The sequence below is a fragment of the Acanthochromis polyacanthus genome, chromosome 2 (assembly GCF_021347895.1).
Source record: "Acanthochromis polyacanthus isolate Apoly-LR-REF ecotype Palm Island chromosome 2, KAUST_Apoly_ChrSc, whole genome shotgun sequence".
Classification (NCBI taxonomy): Eukaryota; Metazoa; Chordata; class Actinopteri; family Pomacentridae; genus Acanthochromis; species Acanthochromis polyacanthus.
This window is the reverse complement of record NC_067114.1, coordinates 12,341,311-12,355,814: the sequence shown is the minus strand read 5'-3', so window position 1 is coordinate 12,355,814 and position 14,504 is coordinate 12,341,311. Positions and strand designations below refer to the sequence as shown.

At 41.9% G+C, this 14,504-nt stretch overlaps 1 protein-coding gene across 1 annotated transcript in view; it reads left to right on the top strand.

Moving 5' to 3' along the window:
* The first annotated feature begins 12,664 nt into the window (after positions 1-12,664).
* zfhx3b (zinc finger homeobox 3b) overlaps positions 12,665-14,504 on the top strand; it is a 288,945-nt gene continuing 287,105 nt past the window's right edge. Inside the window, exon 1 of the mRNA XM_051939585.1 lies at positions 12,665-13,080. The gene's annotated coding sequence lies outside the window, so the exon portion shown is untranslated. The remainder of the gene's footprint in view (positions 13,081-14,504) is intronic.

Sequence of the window (14,504 nt, the reverse complement as noted above, 5' to 3'; positions counted from 1 at the left end):
AGACGTATCTGAGATTTTTATACTGCTTTTGAAATGCAGTCTGTCTCATCTATGTGTAGACACACAGTCTATCTGAATGCATAGAACTAGATCTGAGCAGGGCCTGTGTACAAGGCTATCCTATTGCTTACACATGTTTGAAACTTAATGGAGAGTTTGTATTGCTCTGCTGTTTTGCTTTTGTAAATTGCTTGTGGATCTTGAATCCATTCGTGTACACAAACATCTGTATATCTCCCTCACTCACTTTCTCTCAGATGCACACACTCACAGCGTGAGTCAGCCCACACCTGGAACAGATAAAGGGTCTTTCATGTTTGCAGGGCTATCCTGAGGTCAGTGAGTGCTGGTGTTGAGAGCTAGTTTTACTAGGAGTGAGTGGAGCTGGAGAAGAAATGAAAAGAAACCAGGTGTTGCAGAGTTAAGGCACTTTTATTAGTTGCAATTCCTTCCTTGATTCCTTCTTCCACCACTATAGATATAGCCCCTTGGCGTCATACCATGCCCATCTATTGCATAGTTGTCTTTTGAGCGAGAAGATAGATGGTTGTCTGTGTGTTGCCTTTTGAATTATCAACACTACGGTACATAAATAAAAGTCTGTTTTTGTCGAGCTACTGTTTCAATTTTGTTTCGGGCATTTGTGAGAGAATGCGCGCCTTTTGTTGGATCCTCTGCCGAGTATTAACATCGTCTCTGTTAACCTCTATCCTCAAGGCTTTTGTCTTGTCAGTAATTTTGATACAATGCAGACAATCATAAATCATGCTACTGGGCTCCAAACTCTCTTACACTCAGAAATATAAAGAAAGAAAAAACACAAGCATTGAATATATATATATATATATATATATACAGAAAGCATTACACAGAGCTTCAACATCATCTGATCTGTTACAAATTTAGAAGTTTAGCTACTCCACTGTCTGCTTTGTGTTGATTTTGTTTTCTTTTTTACTGATTTTGATCATAAACATATTGCTAAAAAGTTTAGACATGATCTTGACATGATATTTTAACTTTTTTTGTTAAGCACCATTATTCCTGAGCGTATGCGTTTGTATATTTCACTATTGCAATTAAACTTGCCTAAATTATTAACAAGTTAAAAAAGAAACTCTTCTGTTAGCAGTCTGCGGTAAAGTTACTGAGATGTCTTTGTTTTAAAAAACTCCAGTCATGGAGTTATGTCACGTGCTATCCTTCCATTTCTTATGCAGTTACAGTGTTTCTTGTCACTCCGCCAGTAGTAAAGCTAAACTGCCATATAAATAAGCTTAGAAAATGGTTCTTATAGACCTGTTTTCCTTTGAATGCCACAGCAGTAGGTGTATACATTTTCTTTTGTGCTGGTGGAAACCTCTGTTTACGTGCTTGTGTGAGTGCATGCTTTAATGTGTGTAATTGAAATGACTGAATGGGGCTCCTCATGTCCAGTTTCTCACAGCAGTCTGTGGAAGAGTGTGAGAGTGGGCCGTGACACCCATATCCCTGTAAAGTTTCCGGTGCAGGTGTAATTCCCAGTAAAACGCCCTATAATTTACTGCCCTTTGGGAGCACACCGTCTCAGGGTGTGAAAATCGATAGGATGGCGTAGAGGGATTGGGCACGGTGTCTATGCTCAGCCACACTATGGCAGCAGTTAGGGTAATTCTGTAATGGCAGGGGATGAGGTTCAACCTATCTAACGCTCTATCTGAAGCAGATAAATGTTTTACAACACCATCGTTTAACCCTTCCTACCCACTCCACCCTGCCCCCAACTCCTCTGAAGGCTCTACCCAGGGACTGCCCTGAGAGCTGAGGTGCAGACTGTGGTGATGGTGGTAGTATTTTAGCGTACGTATCAGTGTGCGTGGGGTTCACCCCCTCGCCTCCCTGGGTGTACATTCCAACTCTTAATGCTCTATAACCTTGTAAAGATAGCCTGAGGCGTTTTAGCATATAGCCCGTCTTCAAAACCCCCTAGTTGTTTCAGAGGGAAGCCATGTGGAAAACATGCACTGAATCTTACAAGATGCTGCATGTATAATGTAGCATAGAGCAGATCATATAAGCCACTGAATAAGATAGCCCTCATTCGGTGCACCTCTAAGCATGCAGAGTGGGTAATTGTGCTCTAAACCAATGAGTCTGATAAGCGTGATAATAGAGGACGTGGTGTAACGAGGAAGCAGTGGGATGATGGAGGATAACTCCAGGTATCAATCAGAATGGAACACTATTGCCTACACTTCTAATAAAAGGAGGAGTGAAGCCTTTGTGTGAATGAGAGCCAGAGTGAGTGTGATGGGGAGGAAATGGCTGAAGAGGGAGATCCCACGCGGACTTACAGCCCGGTCTGCATGACGTGTCTCAGCTTCAGCAGGGACACGCAATTCATTCTGTCAGAACGGAGCGGAGAGATCTCATTGTGGCTGCCTGGATTGGCACCAACAGCAATCACTTGTTTCTGATTTATTAGATAGCCAAGGAAATTAATTTTGTTCCAAAATGCATGGTCGGAAATTAGATGGTGAAATTGTGTGAAAGAATCAGTGATTGTTTTCCCCCCTCTGCTATCCCTCCGGAGGCACTGATAACTGCTGATCTCTGTGACACCATTAATGAAAAACTTATTCAGATTCAGGAAAGAAAAAAAGAAAAACTGTCTTCAGCAATGTTGTAATTAACTTGGCTATCTCTCCAGCCCTTAACGTGATTTGAACCACCCACTAACATTCCCCCAAAAGCTGGCCGCATCACTCAGGTCATGGCAAGCTGCGGACCTTAGGAAGTTCTGCTCTCCATTCTGCTTCCTGTTCACATGTCTGGAGATCCGGTGCTTCACAGAGGAAAAAATGATACCGAGTTGGATCAGCTTTCTAGAGTTGTATCACTCATACTATCCCATTACTAATCTTTCTTTTCAAATTGTTGTTGATGATGTCAATTTACAGCAGTACTTAAGTAATTTTACTGTAACTGCAGTAACATGGGGATACACAGGATGTCCTGATTGCACTTTTGTGTTTTTAGGATACTTTCCCATTATTGGCACTCCTGTTCAAATTAATACATACTCATGCTAAGCTCATAGATGGTCCCAAATCATGATCTATAACAGTGTGTACTCTCAACTTCACCTTTTTCCAGAGCTATGCAAAATGAGCCAAGTTTCCATGAAGTGAAAATAGAAACCAAATAGGTTATGGTAGTGCTGTTAGTGTTTAGTTAGCTTAAGGGGGACGTATTTTTTTGTGCGTATGTATGCATATTCAAAGCAAGTCATCTTAGCTTTTTGAATTATTTACTTCAAAGGTTTTGCACATGAACATTGCTGTATATTGTATGTGTGTTTCTGGTGCTTCACCCAAAGGGGTAAAAGGTCAAGTATATTTTCCCTCCTCATTATCCCAAAGGCAATGAATGCAGAAAACAGACTATCTGTCCTCTTTACCATCAGCGAGCTGAGAATACCAGAATTCATAGTCACCTGTCTCTTTAGGACTTTGGAGGGTTTAAATGAATATAAAAGGCCAATCAAGCTTTTTAGTTTGGACCACTTAGCTGTGAAAACAGTTGCAGATGGTCGTAAACATGTAACACATGCAGCCACACAAAACTTACTGCCTCACACAACTATAAATTCACATTAATCCCTGCTGGATATTTGATAATTCACTCTTATTCCCCCGTGACTCTCTCTGATGCTCCATTCCCACCATTTTCTCCTCCACAAAGGCTCTTCCACCATTTTCTCAGGATTGAATGCAAATTGGTTAAAACACTGATCAGAACTTATTACAAAATGGAGCCTTGCTTAGAGAAAAGAAATGGTGCATCACTATAAGTGTATGGATGGGAGGGGCTAGGGTTGCCTGAACGTGGGCGGGGTGAGTGGGGCTACTGGGGGTCTGTGTGTGTGTGGTGGGGGGGCTACTATGGCAGGGATGAGAAAATTAGATTTATTTTTTTCATTGGGTGAAGAGAGAGGGAGGATGGAGAGCAGTTGTGGGGTTCAGTAATGGCACCTCACTGTATTTTATATATGTGCAGGTGGAAGAAAATTAAAATGTTTTCTCAATCGGTTTTCTCAATGCATTTTCTTCCCGTTCTTATGCGAGTGTGCGTATTTCTGTCTGTACCTCTCTGTCTGTCTGCACTTAACCCCTCCTTCTGCTTTTTTTTTTTCTTTTTTGCTGGCATATACCCAAGGTTATATCATGTCTGGACATCTAATCAGGCCAAGTCTTGATGCTGAATATGCAGTGCCCCTCATCCCCAAACCCTATACTGTTTATTCTATACCTGCCATTACATATTCAAGTCTTTGTCCAGTCTCTACTGCAAAACCCCGCTGTGATAAATGAACACGACCTTGGAAAATGGAAAGGTTGAAGAACAATGATCCCATTTTTTATGAATTCATTTTCGCCTATGTAGCCTGTGTTCGGCAGGTAAAGGGGTAACGTGTATCTCACCCTTGCTCGTGTCTAATAAAGGTTTGCATTTGAGCATTTGAAATTTATTGAAGCGAAATTGAGGCGCAGGCTACATATGTGAGCCATTATGGGTAATTTGGGCAGTTAAGTCTCTTGTCCCTTGACCTAAAGGTATTATTTCTGCACCTTGTCAGTAACAATAAAAAAGACCAGCTCCCTTCTGAGTGTCGCCTCTTTGGTTTGATTTTCAGTCGCTTTCCATCCGTGCATCTGTTTGGGTTTGTGGCTTATTAAAAAAAACTGCCTTGGAAGTGTAAAATAATAGATTTTCTGGCAAATTTGGCACAAGTCACGACAAGTTGAGTAATTTGAATCCTTCTAAGTTTATCATTTTATTATTTCCGAAGATGTGGACAGTTGCACAGTGAAAACAGTAGATTGAGATGATGTTATTGACCTTTTGGTGACAGGAGCGCTCTCTCTCCAGCCTCTTCCTCCACAGAGGACAGCAGTTCCTCTTCCCAGCCAGTAGATGGTGTGCCTCGTTCAGGTTTTCTCGGTTCCCGCTCACTGAACCTTGCTTGCTCACCCGTGACTTGTGAAAGCGCTCTGGGGTAGGCCTCCCTAACCTATCATCCTGCACCACCCTCAACATCCCTCTGAGCACCCCTTCCATCTCTGCCATCTCCCCCATCTCCCCCCTTTTCCCTCCATCCAGGGGGCAAAGTCACCGAGGTGGCAGTTCTAACAAGCTGCCGGGGACCGCGCTGCTCAAATGAGCCAAATCAAAGAGAAAAAGGGGGAGTGGGATAGGTAGCGCCATGAACCCCCTGCAGAGAACAACCATTCTGATGAATATGAAATGAATTTGTATTGCTTGACATGATAAGCCCAAGGATAACCCCGTGCTCAGTCGACGTCTTTACCCTGACATCCATCAGACATTAGAAGATGTACGAGAAAACATCAACAAAAAAAATTACTATAGCAACAACTGGCCAACTAGCTGTGAATTGTTTGTGGATTGAGAGTCAGTGAATTGCAAATTAACAGGATGTAAGTGTCTGTTTTGTTGCAGACAAGGTGAAGTGTGCATCTAACCTTCCAATATGTGTCCATGTCCTTTCTGAAGAGGACACAGGGCAGGTGGGTGACGTAGGCACTACAACACCGCCGAGTTTTTTTTCTCCAGATTCATTGACTGGTGGACTGGCATTAATAAGAGAGCACTCCTGTATCATTTTCTGTTTCTCTGTCAAGTCCCCATCCTCTCTTCCCCTCCTGTCTTCATTCTTTATTCTCTCTGCACCTCTCTGATTTCTCATTTCGTTTTGTGGTGCAGTTGCTATCCTTCTGCATCTTGCGTCTCTCTTGGGCTGTCTTCTTGGGATCTGTGATGTCCGTGATGAAATGGCGTCAGGTCACTCTACCAAAAAAAAAAAGACAGAAAAAAAGAATCATGGAAAAAAATACCACATTGTGTCGTTCCCCCATCTTCCAACTTTAGTCTGTCACTTCCTCAGCACATATTCGAACATGTGTGAGTGACCAGGCGCACACACACACTAATGCACGGAAGTACGCACGCACATACACTCATGTGGCTGCTACACACTTCATTTAACACATACAGATGCAGGGCTTTATGGTTTTCTTAAAGCCAGAAAACAAGGAGGTGCACAGAAATCGTAAAAGCCTCTGTTATCATTTATGTTCACAAATGCTCCTGGCATGGAAGAAGAGCCATTGAAATTGCTCATCCAAGAGAAGGGAATAGGAAACGTTGTGTATAATAACGTGGATGGTAATGCTTCAGTTTTATGCCCCTATTTCATCTGTATGTGTGCAGTCTCAGAGCCCTGAACCTAGATTTCACAATGATTTCACAATTTACAAAATGCAATGCATACGAAAAATGACAATATCCGAAATGTTCCTTCTCTTCCCTTTTGTCCCTCTTGGTGTTTTTAAGATGTCTGTGAGTTTAAAGAATTACACAGCGAATGTGGCTTCACCTGCAGCTTCTTATTTTCTGCGAGATGTTCTTTTGGTAGATTTCCATCTGAGAGAAGCCTGTGCAGTTATCTGAAAGTAATGGAACCTGCTTATATATGCAGCGCCTGCTGAAAGTCAGTAGGACCCCTGATACACATATGTGAATGTTTCTTGACGCCTTTACTGTTCTTCAGAGGTGTAAATGTCACATTAGATGCATTGACTTAATCCTAAACGCCGTGCTTTTACACCAACCGCTTTTATATTGTGAGTTGTTTTAGAACTATTTGTCTAAAATGTATATTCATGTTTTTGAAGATTTGAGAAAAAATAAGTGAATGTCCTCTAACGGAACTAAAACACACACAATAAAATTATTTACATATGATGCAAGACTGAGAATTAACACCCATCAGAGGTATTAATAACATGGATGCTTCAAAATAAAAAAATCCCAAATAGCTTAAAAGTTTTCCTCTTTTCCTTGTTTAAAGGAATTTCGATCGGTAGCCAAGTTAAGACATAATTACCTCTCTGGTACTTGCACCTTATTCAGGTTGTGAATTTACATCTAGTTCTGTGAATATTATTGAGGTGCTTCTGACTTCACCTGTGAGTCTTTTCCAAACAGGTCACTGAAGGATACTGTCACAAATGTGCGCCGCTTACTCCTACTTCCACAAAATCACGTTCGGGGCTGTGCACCACGCATTGAAAAAGTTTTCTTTGAAGAAGCAACATGTGGTGAGGCATTCAGTCCTCACCAGTAAGATGTCATTTAGAACAGCAGAGCAAAACTACAGCACATTGTTGATACTCTGATCCTGGTTGGTAAGTCATTTCCTCAATGCTTTTGTGAGCATTGTCTTCGGACTGAATGCTGGAGGTGTTTTTGCTTTTGCTTTTCCTGAGTGGACACAATAAAAGCAATTTCTCCATAAAGCCACTCAAACATGGAGTGAACGGACAAAAGGGATTGGAGAAAATCTGGGCCACAGCAGAATCCAGCTTGCCCCTCTGCTAACCTCCTCTCAAACAAACACAGCAGCCATTTCCTCCCTCGGTCCCTGGAGCCCCTCGCCCCGTGCTGAAGCACCACATCGGGTGGCTGCAGCACAGGTGTTGTGACGTGTGCCATTTTTAGCCCGTTTCACAATGTAGTATAGCACCCTGTTATCTTTGGGGGTTTTTTTTGTAGCATTTGCACAACACCACACGTGCAAAGCATTTTCTTTCAAATTTAATCGGTTGAGCAATAAAAGTATATTTAGTAGAGTCTGTATGTTTCATATTTTTTGTAGCAGTGTGTATTTTAAACCTAAATTTAAAAAACAGGTTTCAGATCATTTTAAAGCATTCAAATCAGTCATATATAATTGCATTTGTGCATAATACATTTCCTAAAATGTCTCTTTAAAAAAAAAAGAAGTAAAGACCTCATAGAATTGCATACAATGTAAAACTGCACATTTAACTAAAAAAAATGAACTGCCTTATATTTAACAAATATAAATTATATTTGATGATGACATCCTAGTCATCTGCTTCTTTAATTTTGACATGTTTTACTGTTTGTTTAAACCTGACCGAGCGAGTTCCCGTTGCTGAGTCTAATGTAGTATTTTATGTACAGATGCATCTGGTAGGAATCAGTTGACCCCGCTGAGGGAGCTGAATGTGAAAGAGGCTGTTATGCTTTAGCACTGGCCGAACTGCAAAAGTCACAGTCTGATCAGACTAAATCCCTGGCGTGTCTGCAAAGTCAAGCATGATGGAATCATTGCTGTGCTGAACCAAACAGTGAAAAACACCACTGCAATAATCCAACAAAGGAACACAATATTCCAGTATTGTCGCCTTTCGGACATGTTGTGTAAATTCCAAAAATACACAAATAAATTCTTAAATTCTTCAAATAAATTCTTGTTTACATTTTATAACATGCTACACACATTTTATCTAGATTTGTTGATTTTATTTTCCTGCAGAAAACAGATGGGGACAATTTCTGAATGAGTGTTTTATTGCATCTTGTTTGCTTCTGTCATTTTTGCAAACAAACATAATTAAAATTATTTAAATACTTCAATTATTTTAAAATCTAATTTTAGATTTTTGCATTTAATAAATTGTTATTATTGTAACTTCATCATATTTTTCAAGTTAGAGTCCTTTGTATTCAAATGCAAAATAATTTGCTTGAATTAAATTTTTGCGATGGCCTTAGTGTCCAAGATCAAATGTAATTTCTTTTTGTTCCTGTTTCACCCTGACATGGATGGAATATTCAGGTTTTAGGGACAGGAGGGGGTTCCGTGTTTATTTATTTTTTATTCTTTCTCAGTCTCCTGACATATCTGCGTTCTTCATCTTCTGTCTCTTCTTTGAATAGAAATAAAAAAAAAAGAGAGAGGGGCCCTATTTTTTTTTTTTTTTGAATCCTCCTCTCGCCTTACCATTTTCATCAGCTGCTCTGATAGCCATGAATCTTGTCACTCATGTTTTTCATCAACTCATGGCCATGGAGCGTGTGGCGACTCCTGGAGATGGCCGCTGAAGCGAATGCAGTGGTCAGAAAGATAGTCACAAACCAACAACACAAACACACACACAGGCAGTATCAGTCGCTCCGTAAAGATCGAGCTTTAGACGTGTACTAAAGCGACAACAGCAGCCGAGTTCTGGAATAAAACACCTCAGTAAAATGTCTGCGTGTCTGAGAATTGCATGTACATCTTTTAGAGGCAAAATGACTGAAGAGACACAAAACTGGAACACAGTGTACACTTGACAAAAACACATCTTTGCATGGACTTTGGTTCCTCACTGGCAAAATGTTTTGTACGACATGCAGGAATTTGGTAGGAGGAAAACCGTGTTTTTCTTGTGAATGCTGGTAAAGCGAGCAGAAAACAAGAGAGTGGAGTGTGTACTGTAATGTTTCCTCCTGGTTCGATTCTCAGATGGCAGGAGCCAGTTACTATCACTGGTTTTCCTCTCTGCATCTGGGCTCTGCTGCTTGTCAGCTCAGCTGTAGTTGTTTTCATATGTGAGCCATGTTTCTTTTGGTGGAATTTTTTTCTGCCTTCTAGATTCTTTGTTCTTTCAACCTGAACTTGACATTGTTTTCCCTGCTTATGTTCAAGGCTGGAATGATTGGCTGTGACAAAAGGGGTATCTCCCGCCATCCTCAAAAAAAGAGTGATGGCCTCTCAGACAGCTGTCATTTACCATTAGTCATACACTGTTTTTCTGAAACTAATTTCTTATTGCTTTTTGCCGTGATGTTTGTCTTTTTTTCCCCCTTTTTAACAAACAATATAAAGTACATTTTATGTCCTTTCCCTTAAACCCATAAATGTCTCTATGATTGGACTAATCACGTATTCTTTAGGCATTAATTATGATTTAATTGCCCTAATTACTTCATTATGTCGTGCATGATTAAGATAATTAGCTTAGTGTTAAATACTGCGACTTTTTTTCCTGTAAGACAAGAAGAATTCCCCTTGATTAGTTAATGAGATTAATTATACTCGGTGATATACCAGGTATAATTGTGCAAATTCCCACCTGCGATTCCACTTTCACACCATTAATGAAAAATCACTGTAAATGAAGACATGCATGTGTTTTTATCAGGTAATTAATTAGAGATGATGGCTCACACAGTTTAAATGTGAAATGTGGATAATCTCTGTGCGATGTCGTCTTTGGTAGTGTTTAACAGAAATAAAGGCGCTACCGTATCATATGTGATTTTTTATTTATTTTAGTAAGTGTTCTTTCAGAATGAGGTCAAAAAGTGGCGAAAGCTCTCTACTTTCAGATTTGATATTTTTTAACAAATATATGCTTTTTTTATTTTACAGCTTCATACACTTTTCAAATTGGACTTTGCATTTCTTAAATTGTAATTACCTGCTAAGCATGGAACGAAGTTTGAGCAGTGACCTAGTGTCTGTCTCCCTGATGAGTTTGGAACAGATATTAGGCCCGTTTCACGAAAACTGTAGCTTGAATAAGTTCAGCATGCGTTGAATAAAGCCGAATCAATCAGCGTGGTTAGCCTTTAGTGGAATTTAACCATCGAGAACGTAACCGTCTAAGTTCAATATGGGATGCAGCTGGAAAATCTAACAGTGTGCTGAAAATCAGAAGATGTCTGGCAGCCTCGTCTGTCTATGTCTGTGTTTCTGTATCTTCCCTTTCTCCACCCTCTGTGTCTTTCTCTCTGTGTGTCTGCAGTCAGAGGGTAGAGTCAGTTTTACTGTCACTACCTGTGAAATTGTATTCCACGAAGATGGATGCTTTCTCTTATATTCATGACATCCAGGGAAGCACAGTCACCTCCAAAACTGTTTAATATGGATGCCGTGGAGGCGGACCCATATACACACATTCACGTACGCAAACACGGCACATGCACGCACACACAAACGCACGGACATAAATGTACTCCTGCACGCCTGTGCACTGCACACTCACAAACACACACGCACATTTTTTGCCCCAAAGACAATGCATGGCTGGTGTTTTGCTCCTGCTGATGATGAAGAGTGGTAGTGACAGTGCTGCTCTCAGTAGGGTTGATGCATTACAACACAGTGCTGCCATGTTGCGTAAATTCTCTGTCTCTCCTCATTGAGAACATGGAGGCTTCTCATCTAGCGTGGTACACCAGCGCACTTTAGCTTCTCCACTGCTCTATTGTTTCATCTCTGGAGTTTCAGAAGGACATTCACTTTGTGTAGGCTAGTCATCTGTTCTGATGATACTGTGCCATTGTCTATTGCCTTTAGCGCGTGTCTGTGTGTGTGTGTTTTGTTTCGGGGCTGAGTGGCAGTCCAGCATCGTTTTGAATTCATCTGTGCCCACCTTCCTGTGCTGTTTGGGGAAAACGATGCAGAATTCTGCACAGAGAGAGAGAAAGAGAATGAGCTTTACTGCGGGTCTGTGCCATTTGTTTGTGCGCATGTGTAGTCGCATGTTTGTGTATTTATTTGCGCTGACAGAGAGGACGGGGGTGGAGGGGTGTGGCTGTGGGTCAAGAGGGCAGGAGAGACTCGCAGTTGAGGGGTTTTGCGGGCTGCAGCCGCAGAAATACACAAGATTAATAAAACAACACTGAGCACAGGATAGGACTCTGAGGGTACCAACAGACCTTCTCTCCCCTCCCTTTTCACTCCAGCCCTCCCTTCGCTCCTCCACTGCTACCTTAATATAACCAAGACATGGATCCCCACGAGTCCTTGGGGCTGGGGTGGGGGGGCATCGTTATATTTCTTTTGGGCTTTGTTTCCCCTCTCAGTGCAATAGTAGAGTACTTAGCCAGCACCCTGCTCATGTCTGCTTGAGGCCAGCAGGGCCTTCCATGTGTTCAAGGTTCCTCCCTACTATGTTCTCTTTAACTGTCTGGACCCTCAAGTATTTTCTCCTGACTACCCTGATACAACAGGACAGTCAGACGCAGCTCTGTGCATGTGCAGGGATACAAAAATACACAGCGCATGTGTGCTCTTTTAGGAATATCTCCACGGAGAGGCTCCTTGAACAGTTACAATGTTGCTCCATTTCATTCTCTGTGAGCCTGTTTGGTTGAGCCGTATTGTAGAACTAAACTTAGGCACCATGCAATAGCTGCAGGTTGTATGGAGTTTCTACACCTCGTTCTTTGGTGTGGGGGAGGAGAGGAATCACAGAGTCTGTAGAAATGGGGGTTCTGCTCAGAGGTTCAGAGGAGAGGTTTTGTGTAATCCTATGCTAAATTCAGCATTAGATCTTTTGGGGAGCTGTGTAAAACCAGTATGTTTTTCTTGTCTTTACTTTTCCTGCACACCTAAAAAATGATGATAGCACATGGCTTTTCAGCTATCTCACCCTCAAGGCAAAATGTACAAGGCTGCTAGGCGGCGTTACCTCTTCCTCTTCCTAGAGACAGCTAACCCCCTCAAAGGATGCTGATGTCTGGAGAGGGAATGCCTATGAGCAGAAATTGGGAAGAAGGAGGGAGGTTTGGGGGTAAGATGGGGGTTGGAGCGGTGGAGGGTGGGAGGGTTTGGGGGGGGGGCGAATAAAAGGGAAAGAGGAGGGAGGGAATATGTGTTTGATTCAAAGAAAAAAAAAGTCAATTCGGTCCCCCTGTTCTTTGTAGAACATTTAGCTTTGACCCTCCCTTGCTTTCTCTACTCCCTCCCACCACCCCCCAACTCATGCACACACAGACGCACAGGGTCCAGCAGATCTGCAGGATATCACACCAGCGAGCCTTTTCCTATCTTCTGCACAGAGATGCATGCTTCTTAATATATATACCCGCTGTATGGTGTGTGTATATGTCCACACTGTTGCAACAGGCAGACACTGAGGGAGGAGAGAGGGAAATAGGGAGAGAGAGTGACAGGAAGGGAGTGAGGGAGGAAGAGAGAGAGGTAGAGTGAGAATCAGATTGAAATAGGAAAAGGGAGGGGGGAGAGCTTTATATGTTGGTTTCATGTTTATGATGCAGAGAAATATATCCATTTAGATTTTAAAAAAAAATAAGGCAGAAGGAAAGAATCAGAGTGTTTCTCATATTTCTGGTGAAGTAGTCCACATAACTGCAGCCAAAGCCCTGACCAGACCTCTCTACTTGTGCTGAGCAGACTGGAGGCGACCCAGGGTAAGTTATGGGCTTTTTTTCTTTTCTCTCCCTCTCTACGCCGCTGATTACGATGCTGCTGATTGATTGGTTAGAGGCTGTGGATTATCACGGGCCGCTCGTCACCAGGTACCTGATGATGAGAGGAGAGAGAGACGAGAGGAGAGGAGGAGAAGGGGGAGGGAGGGAGGGAAGGAAGGAGGGGTGGAAATTAGATGAGCATGGCCAGTGCTCACATCACCAGATCTCACTAACTCTCTTTCTGATTTCTGTTTACTCTGCCGTTGCACATTTGTATACGGCATGTGCAAAAATTGATTTTGTGTGTGTGTGTTTGCGTCTCATCCTGATGTGCATGTGTGGTCCCAGCCAGCACACGTTGCCAGACCGCCTGCTTTTTCCTTAGTCAAACCGGCGTGTGCTGCTGATGAGGCCGTGGGGAGGGGTTTTGCTGATGAGGGGAAAGCCAGAGGGGCCCTTTTTGTGAATATGCAGATGAGGGGCATGTGTAAATGGGAGGAGGCTCGACGTGAGTGTGTGCCACACGCTTTACTGTTTATATGTTCTCCATAGGGAGCCTGATCCTCAACAGATTGCCGACGTTTGGTGTGATCTTGCCGCTGCTTTGTTTGGGGCATTCACTGACAAAGATATAGAAAGAAAAGAGGAGAGCCGGGGTGGGGAAAAGTAGAGAGGGGAGAAGAAGAAGAAGAAAAAAAAACGGATAGAAAAATACAGTTAAAGAGAAGGAGAAAAAAATGGTAGAGCAGCTTCAGGGCATATTTTCACCCCATTGACAAGACGTGATGATTGCTGTTTTGCCCCCTCCCTCCTCCCCTTTACCTCCCCAGACGTTTTTCTAATCCATTTGCATGTCAAAGCAGTGGAGGCCACTGCGCAGATTAGTATGAGATGACATAATGATGTAATGAATTAAATGCTCCTGTTTAAGCCCTGCACTTTGCTTCCGTGGGAGGCGAGGACAGTGGGATGAGGGACAAATAAGAGAGGAACAAGTGAGACACTGCGAGCACTGAGTTCTCGTTTGCAGCTCATCTTAGGAATGTTGATTGAAATAACATTTTCTGCTTGATTTATTAGCAACTACTTCTGTGTTTGCAGTGAACTTAATTATGTTTCTTTTAGCTGCATGCATTCCTCTGACTTTTCCTATCTTTACTAAAGCTTATCGCCTGTTTTCTAATGAATTAAGCACAAATCCAATATTTATTTGCATTATATGTTATTTCTTTATTAGGATGTAGAGATGACTCTGCAATTGTGACATTTGGAGTCTATTATTTGAGTAAATCAGTGAAAACATATGTACCTTTTTTTTTCATTTTGTAGTTTTAAAATTTAAAATTTGTAATTTTTAAAATAACAAAAAAAAATGCTGATTGAACCGTCTTAGCTGTCCCTTATTAGCAGCAGCTCTGTATTTT